The sequence below is a fragment of the Lepus europaeus genome, chromosome 9 (assembly GCF_033115175.1).
Source record: "Lepus europaeus isolate LE1 chromosome 9, mLepTim1.pri, whole genome shotgun sequence".
Classification (NCBI taxonomy): Eukaryota; Metazoa; Chordata; class Mammalia; order Lagomorpha; family Leporidae; genus Lepus; species Lepus europaeus.
In genome coordinates this window covers 97682233-97690355 of record NC_084835.1, presented here as the reverse complement: position 1 = coordinate 97690355, position 8123 = coordinate 97682233, and the positions used below count along the sequence as shown (strand labels likewise).

Sequence of the window (8123 nt, the reverse complement as noted above, 5' to 3'; positions counted from 1 at the left end):
GTAATGCCAACACCAAAGATATTGTAAGAAAAGCAATCTAGACCATTTTCCGTCATGAACCCAGATGCAAATACAGTAATCCCCCTTATCTGTGGTTTTGCTTCCCCAGTTTCAGTTACTTGTGTGGCTAACCACAGTCCGGGAACAGTCACTGAAAAATTCCAGAAATAGAGAACAAGCACACTTGAACTTGCACATGGCGCTGACATGAGGAAATCCCGCACCTTCCCCTGTGTCACATCCAGGCCACGATCCGTCCCTTCGTCTGGCTTCTCCCCTGCTGGACGTGTGCCTGCCCACTAGCCACTGGGTCACGTTGCTTGTCAGTTCAGTTGTGGTACCACAGCACCTGTGTGCAAGTCACCCTTACTTAACCATGGCTGTAAAGTGTGAAAGGACAATAAGGTTGGTTATAGAGACCTTACACACATGGCTTTCATTATAGTTCATTGTTATAATTATTCTCTTTTATTATTGGTGATCTTTTATGGTGTCTAACTTACCAATTAAACCTCTCCTGGGTATGGATGTACTTATATATGTGAAAAATATGTGGTATAGCTGGGGTTCTGAACTACCCTAACTATGGTTCTGAACTACCCTAACTATGGTTTCCAGCATCCATTGGGGATCTTAGCCTGTATCCCTTGCAGAATAGGGGTCTACATAGTGCCATAGATGTAACAAAATACCAACAAATAGAATCTGTCTATATATAAAAAGGATAATATACCACGAGCAACAGAGGTTTATTCCAGGAATTCTTGGTTGGTTCACAAATTGAAAATCGATCAACGTGTCCCACAGTACTAACAGCTTGAAGAAGAAGACCATGTGGTTGCTGAATAGACGCAGAATACACATTTGACAAAATTCAACATCCACTCACGGTAACAACTCTCAGCCGACTGCGAGCAACAGGAAATTGCCTTAACCTGGTAAAGGTCACGTACAAACGTCCAATAAGAATGGTCATTTTTATGGTGGAAGAATGAAGCTCTTCCCTCTAGATCCAACACAAGGCAAAGCAAGATTCTTCACCACTCCCATCAACACCACACCGGAAGTCCAGTCGACATCCTAAGGAGAGAGAAGAAAGAAAGAGTGATAATGGGGAGGGGGGAGAAAAAAAAAGAAGAGGAGAGGGAGAGGGAGGAGGGAGGGGATGAGGAGAACGAGACAGAAATAAAAGTCATACTGTTGTACGTATAGGGAGGAAGAAATAAATTAACTCAACTCTAAACTTCCATGAACCAAGCTGATAATCCAATTTCACTATCACCGTCTCTCTCCCCACACTTTCCAAAAGATTTAATGAGTTCTGGAGTCGGGCTGCACCAAGACACCTGAAGGCCCTTCCTTTCATTTTCAAACTGTTTTTGTGACTGTTAATAACTGCCTAGACACCTGTTGTCACCGTTCACACCTGGTGTCACCGCACAATTCACCTCTGTTGTCATTATTCACACCTGTTGTCATTGTTCACACCCGGTGTCACCACACAATTCACACCTGTTGCCGCTGTTCACACCTGTTCTCACCGTTCACACCCGGTGTCACAGTTCACACACTCCCTTTGGGTCCAGTGGCATCCATTCACTAGGGGAACTAGGGAAAGCTTCAGAAGGGCTGAGGCTCTCAGTGCCAGGAGATCCACCTCCCCCGGGGAACATGCACCCAGGTGAGGCCTCATTGTCCCCTGAACTCTGCCTGAGCCATGTGCAATTCTATTAGACTCCCGTCCACTCCCATCTTTTTTTTTTTTTTTTTTGGACAGGCAGAGTGGATAGTGAGAGAGAGAGAGAGAGAGAGAGAGAGAAAGGTCTTCCTTTTTGCCGTTGGTTCACCCTCCAATGGCCGCTGCAGCCGGCGCATCGCGCTGATCCGAAGCCAGGAGCCAGGTGCTTCTCCTGGTCTCCCATGGGGTTCAGGGCCCAAGCACTTGGGCCATCCTCCACTGCCTTCCCGGGCCATAGCAGAGAGCTGGCCTGGAAGAGGGGCAACCGGGATAGACTCTGGCGCCCCAACCGGGACTAGAACCTGGTGTGCTGGCGCTGCAAGGCGGAGGATTAGCCTGTTGAGCCACGGCGCCGGCCCCACTCCCATCTTTGATGTCTGCTCCTCGGGGTCCCTCCCCCTCCCCTGTTTGTGCCCCAAGGTACTCTCTCCTGCCTCTTTGCTTTTATAGCCATTCTCCATGGCCCATTAGTTTCTAAGACAGAATAATCATCAATGGAAAAAAGTTGATTTCCTTCTCTTAAGGGAATCTATTAGTCTTCCAATTTTTCAAGAAGGCAAGAGAAAATGAATTATATTCTAGTCTTCCGGTGCTGCAGAGGAAAACAAAACATCGTGAGGTTTCCAACCGACTGTGGCTCTGCCTGTTTCCCCTCCCCTTGTACTAGGCCCTCGTGTCTTTGAAGCCCTGTTGTTAGCTGTGTATGTATGCACAGGTAGAGTCTCCTCTGCAGATACTCTGCCCCATCACCATCCCCCGTGCTGGTCTCTGTTGTGTGTCTCACCTGTCCCGCTGCCTACCAGGCTGGTGGTGACATAGGCACAGCCAAGGACAGCACCACCTCCATCCCCATGGCAGTGACGGCCGCAGGCACATACACGCGGTGCCAGATGAGCGCCAGAGCAGTGAGCGCGTTTCCTGGTGTTTCACTTGGCGTCTGACCAAGCTGGGTCCTACCAAGCATGAGCCATCCCTCCTGCCCCAGGAGGCCCCCGCTCCCGCTGCCTCCTCCAGGCCCAACTGCTGCAGAATCCTTTGTTCTCAGCTTCCCTCCTGCTCGCCCCATGCATTCCTGGAGTGCAACGAGCAGGTGCTGTGGGCTCTGCTCCCTGAGATCGGGGCCCCAGCATGACGTTCTAGCCTGAGCGTGTTTTTTAGTTGATGCATGAAAGTCCTGGCAAGAGGAGCGTGGCTCACTTCAAAGATTGTCCTGAAAACCAAAGCAGTATTCTCCTCGTGGAGAAGTGGTTGGTGCCAAAGGCCGGTCACCTAATGATCAACACCCTGATGATACATTACTTGTATCAGAGCCTCGCGCTGCACCACATAAATACATACGATTATGGTGTATCAGCCAAGAAGAAAATGTTAAACTTTAGAGAAGTACATGATACTAAGCAATCACACATTTTAAAAACAAATCTACAAATGTTTAAATAATTATAAAATAAAATAAAAACCAACTTCTGCTGTGAAGGAGCGGTGCAGGTGAGTAAGAGGATATGTGGCAGCCTTGACCCGGGCCAGGCACATCTGAGAGTGAGCGCCCTCCCTCTGCCCCCGCTGCTGTGTCTGCCTGGCCTCCTCTGCTCCCCACCCATCCTAGGCCTCTTTGTCTCCCTCATTTGGGGAGGGAACCAGAAGATGGAAGATCACTCTGCCTTTCAAATAAATAAATAAATCGCTAAAAAAAAGAAGTATGGGCCAGAGCCGCGGCTCACTAGGCTAATCCTCCACCTTGCGGCACCGGCACACAGGGTTCTAGTCCCGGTTGGGGCGCCGGATTCTGTCCCGGTTGCCCCTCTTCCAGGCCAGCTCTCTGCTGTGGCCAGGGAGTGCAGTGGAGGATGGCCCAAGTGCTTGGGCACTGCACCCCATGGGAGACCAGGAGGAAGCACCTGGCTCCTGCCTTCAGATCAGCGCGGTACGCCGGCCACAATGCGCCGGCCACGGCGGCCATTGAAGGGTAAACCAACGGCAAAGGAAGACCTTTCTCTCTGTCTCTCTCTCTCATTGTCCACTCTGCCTGTCTAAAAAAAAAAGAAAAAAAGTATGATGATCTCTGTATAAAAAATAGGTTAGATTATAACAATTATTTAATACAGTTATAATAATTTAAATATTTAATATATTTAATTTAGCCCAATACATCCATAATATTATCATATTGATATATAAGTAATAGTTGGTTTTTAAAATACAGAGCCTTCTGAACCCTAAAGGCTTCCATAGCCTCAGGAACTCATGACTAGAGCCTAGGGAGATTACTGACGCCATGAACAGGAGTGTCAAATTGTTAAGTCAACATCAAGAGTCACTGTGTACTTACGTCCCATGTGGGATCTGTCCTTAATGGGTGTCCAATGTGAAGTAATGATATAGCTAGTACTGAAACAGTATTTTTACACTTTGTGTTTATGTTTGGGTGCAAACTGATGAAATCTTTACTTAGTATATACTGAATTGATCTTCTATATACAGAGATAATTGAAAATGAAAAAAAAACTTGGTGTTAAATTGGAAATTACATAGAAAATTAATCAATTTTTTAAAAAAATATCATGTAGGATCTCTGTCATTAATGTGCTGTACACTGTTATTTAATGCTATAACTAGTACTCCAATAGTATTTTTTCACTTTGTGTTGCTATGTGAGGGCAAACTGTTGAAATCTTTATATATACTAAACTGATTTTCTGTATATAAAGAGAATTGAAAATGAATCTTGATGTGAATGGAAGGGGAGAGCGAGCGGGAAAGGGGAGGGTTGTGGGTGGGAGGGAAGTTATGGGGGGGAGCCATTGTAATCCATAAGATGTACTTTGGAAATTTATATTCATTAAATAAGAGATAAAAAACATACAGAGCCTTCAAAACCCACCATGAATTTCACAGGTCTCCATTCATCGTAGCCACGTTGCAAGTGCTCAGTGGCCACAGGTGGGCATTGTATTGGGTGGCACAGGTGTAGGAGTATCAGTAATCCTCTTTTTCCATGAAACAATGAAGCTATGCTGATTGATTGCCAAGCCACCATCATCCCTTTACCGCGCATGGTTTCACTTACTCCTCACGGTGAGGCTACAAGGTTGCTATGCTCATCCGTGGTTTTTAACCGTGAGGAAGCTGAGGCACAGAGACAGTGAGTAACCGGCCCAAGCTCACACAGACGTTGGGCTCCAGAACTGGCAGTGGGAACTGTAACCGCTTGGGGAAGACGGCGCCTGCAGGCACGGGGGCAGCACGGCCAGGACCACTCCAGCGTGCGGTCTACCTAACTACAGCTGCCCGGGGATTCAGGCTCTTCTACTCGGGAGGCTTCCAGAAGCTTCTAGTCCCTGCCCATACTCACTGGCTGCACACATCTCCTGTCTTGCACTGCTCTCTCGATAAAAATGGGGAGCCTCAATGAGACCTCAATTGACCCAAGAGCGGGGACCTGACTCTCTCTCTCCTCTTGTGTTTCCGACCTCTCTTTGTAGACTGTGGGTAAGACCCGTGCTCATGACTAATTGATGAACAATTAGGAAGTCTCTGTGTCTGAGTCCAACGCATTTTTTCCTATCCGCCTTTCCAGAGTCTCGCCCCCGTCGCTTCCATGTCAGGCAGTCAGCGTCGGTGCAGACAGCTCTACAGCCCCTGAACTGGAGCAAGACTTCCTGGTGGGAAGCGGTGATTGGTTCTAGATGGTTCCTCGCATACGCATGTCTTCTGGGGCGGAATGTAAATATTCAGAGCTTCCCTGATTTCACAATTTTCAAATTTTATCCAGAATCAGCTTTGTCAGAATCAAAGGTCACAGGAGCCAGAGTTCACAGCCTGTTGGTAAATGAACAGCTGAGTGAGCCCCTTGGTCACCTGGGGACAGCCAGCCCTGACCTTGCCCCTGGCTGCTCCCACCGCAGGCTCCACCTGTGCCCGGTGCACACAGCAGGGACTTATAAACCTGCTGGCTGGCAGACGGGTAGTGGATCCACGGCTGCTAGACCCACAGCCGAATGGATGCGTGGACGCATGCTTGTGTGAATGACTCCTGCCCAGTGGCTCCGACGTGCGTGTGGGATACCATACTCTCGTCCTTCAACCTCTGTGCGCCCCTCTGATGAGTAGCCACCGATGAGTCTTCAGCTCCATTCCCTGGCCTTGCAACCTCTGAAGTGTGAAGACTGGAAAGGTATCAGAGTCTCCCTTGTCACTGTGAGCCCACACCACCCGAAGAACCCCCACCCATGAGTCTTGATTGGCCTGCAGCAGCTCTTGAAGATCTAAATGAGTTGCCAACATGTGTAAATAATGATTCTTAAAAAAAATCCAGATTTGTGAATGGGAAGGGGGTGGAGAGAAGCTTCAGTAGAACTGAGCCCCAGGAACCCCGTCCCTTAGGCCCCTTAGACCTCTCCAGGTGGCCACAGTCCCTGCTGGTCCTGGCCCTCTCCTCCACAGGGCCTCCTGCCTCCTGCCCACTGTAGGCGCCACTGCTTCACAGTCCTGCTCTCATCGCATACCTGAGTGAACCAAGGCTGGAAGGGAGGCAGTCAATTGGATGGATTCAGGCTGCTCGCCAAGGGCAGGGACCTAGACCACCCCATGACCCCCAGTGCCCAGGATCCCGATTCTTGTATCTTCTGCACATGAACTGTCAAAATAGGCCAAGGAGATTGAGATCTAAAACTGTATAAGGAAAATGAATTATCGAGTCAGCTAATGAAAGATTCTCATTGGTGTTAGGATTAGCACCTTAATAAAATATAGATGCTTTCTAAGACTAAAAAGAGCTGTGGGGTGTATGTTACCTATGGAGCAGCCTTCCAGGCAGCAGAACAAGGAATCAGCAGAGGCCTGGTAAGGATACCAGAAAGGAAGCGTTTGAAGACACTTCAGATCATGTGCTGATGTGAATCAGTAGCGTTATCTCACTTTCTAAAAGATCGATATGGACTAAATAAACAGATCCTTTGGTGGAAAAGGAATGAATTGATGTTGGGCCAGTGCTGTGGCGCAGCGGATTAACGCCCTGGCCTGAAGCACGGGCATCCCATATGGGCACCAGTTCAAGTCCCGGCTGCTCCACTTCCAATCCAGCTCTCTGCTATGGCCTGGGAAAGCAGTGGAGGATGGCCCAAGTCCTTGGCCCCTGCACACATGTGGGAGACCTGGAAGAAGCTCCTGGCTCCTGGCTTCAGATTGGCACAGCTCTGGCCATTGTGGCCATCTAGGGAGTGAACCATCAGATGGAAGACCTCTCTCTCTCTCTCTCTCTGCCTCTCCTCTCTCTGTATAACTCTGCCTTTCAAATAAATAAATAAATCTTTTTAAAAAAAGAAAAGAAATGAATTGATGTCTCTTCAAAATGGATAAAAACATACCTTGGCAAGTAGCTTGTTAGTTATCCACAGCAAGATATCAAAATACATTTAATCAGCTCCAAATTGTTGGATCCACCAGGTCCAGGGAGCTTGGCCATTTTCAGATGATACACAATCCCCTAGCCCCAGACTAACCCTTTGTAATTGTGCAATCCACTCCTTGGTCTGAATTCCATACTCTCCCTTTCCCTCCCTCTCTTCCCTCCTCCCCAGTCTCTAACCCCGGATCACACTCTTGATCCAAATGTTGAAACATGACTGGCATTAGCATCTGGGGTTGCTGCTCCCAAGGCGATTGAAGCTTGAATGGGAGACGAGAACCGTATTTCTAGGTGGGCATTTCCAGCGCGTATCCAGGCACGCAGGTGACCCACGCTGGGGGTTCTGTCTTTCCCTCTGTCGCTGAAATCGCTCCCACCCCGCCCACATGCTTCTCTGCACTCACCAGTCTTCCCCCAGAAGTGACACCAGCCAGGACTTGAGACAGATCTGCCTGTGTCTCGCCAGGACCTTTCACCTACTTCTCCCAGGGCCCAGGCACCCAGGTTCCAACAAGACAGCTGTCTCCACGTTGTGCAGTTTGGGAAAATGACAACAAACCTTTGACTCGCGGGAGGGCTCCTGGCGGGAGCTGCCAGACCCTGCCGCAGCCAAGTCAGCTGGCGTGCGGCAGGCAGAGGCTGCAGCCCCGCTCACGGGCACCTACCCACTGGATGAATGCTCACGACCAGTAAGACGAGGATCACAATGGCCAGTATCCGGAGAACGCTGGGGTCCAGAGGAGTTGTATGACAACCCTCGACCACACAGTCCAGCCACTGTGGACTCTGGCTGCGAGTCTGGCTCAGCCCCAGGCTGGTTGTCTGGGTGCCTGTCTGCCCCGTGGGACGATGCCAAATGACAAACACGTATAAAGGGGACTTCAAAACATTTCTAGGAAATGGAATGAAAGCTACGTTTATTCTGCTGCAGAAGATTTTGAAATTCATGAGTAGCTTTTTCTTAAATGTGCATTGCAG

General features: G+C 48.9%; 1 long non-coding RNA gene across 2 annotated transcripts; it reads right to left on the bottom strand.

Annotated features, from left to right (window-relative positions):
• Nucleotides 1-248: 248 nt before the first annotated feature.
• LOC133766613 (uncharacterized) lies at nt 249-7921 on the bottom strand. 2 transcript variants are annotated; one of them, XR_009866728.1, is made up of 3 exons: nt 7550-7921; nt 734-1080; nt 249-380 (listed from the first exon to the last, which is right to left on the bottom strand). It is a non-coding gene; the product is annotated as an uncharacterized LOC133766613 (long non-coding RNA). The 2 variants fall into 2 exon arrangements; XR_009866729.1 differs by lacking the exon at nt 7550-7921 and adding an exon at nt 6532-6709.
• Between the last annotated feature and the right edge of the window lie 202 nt (nt 7922-8123).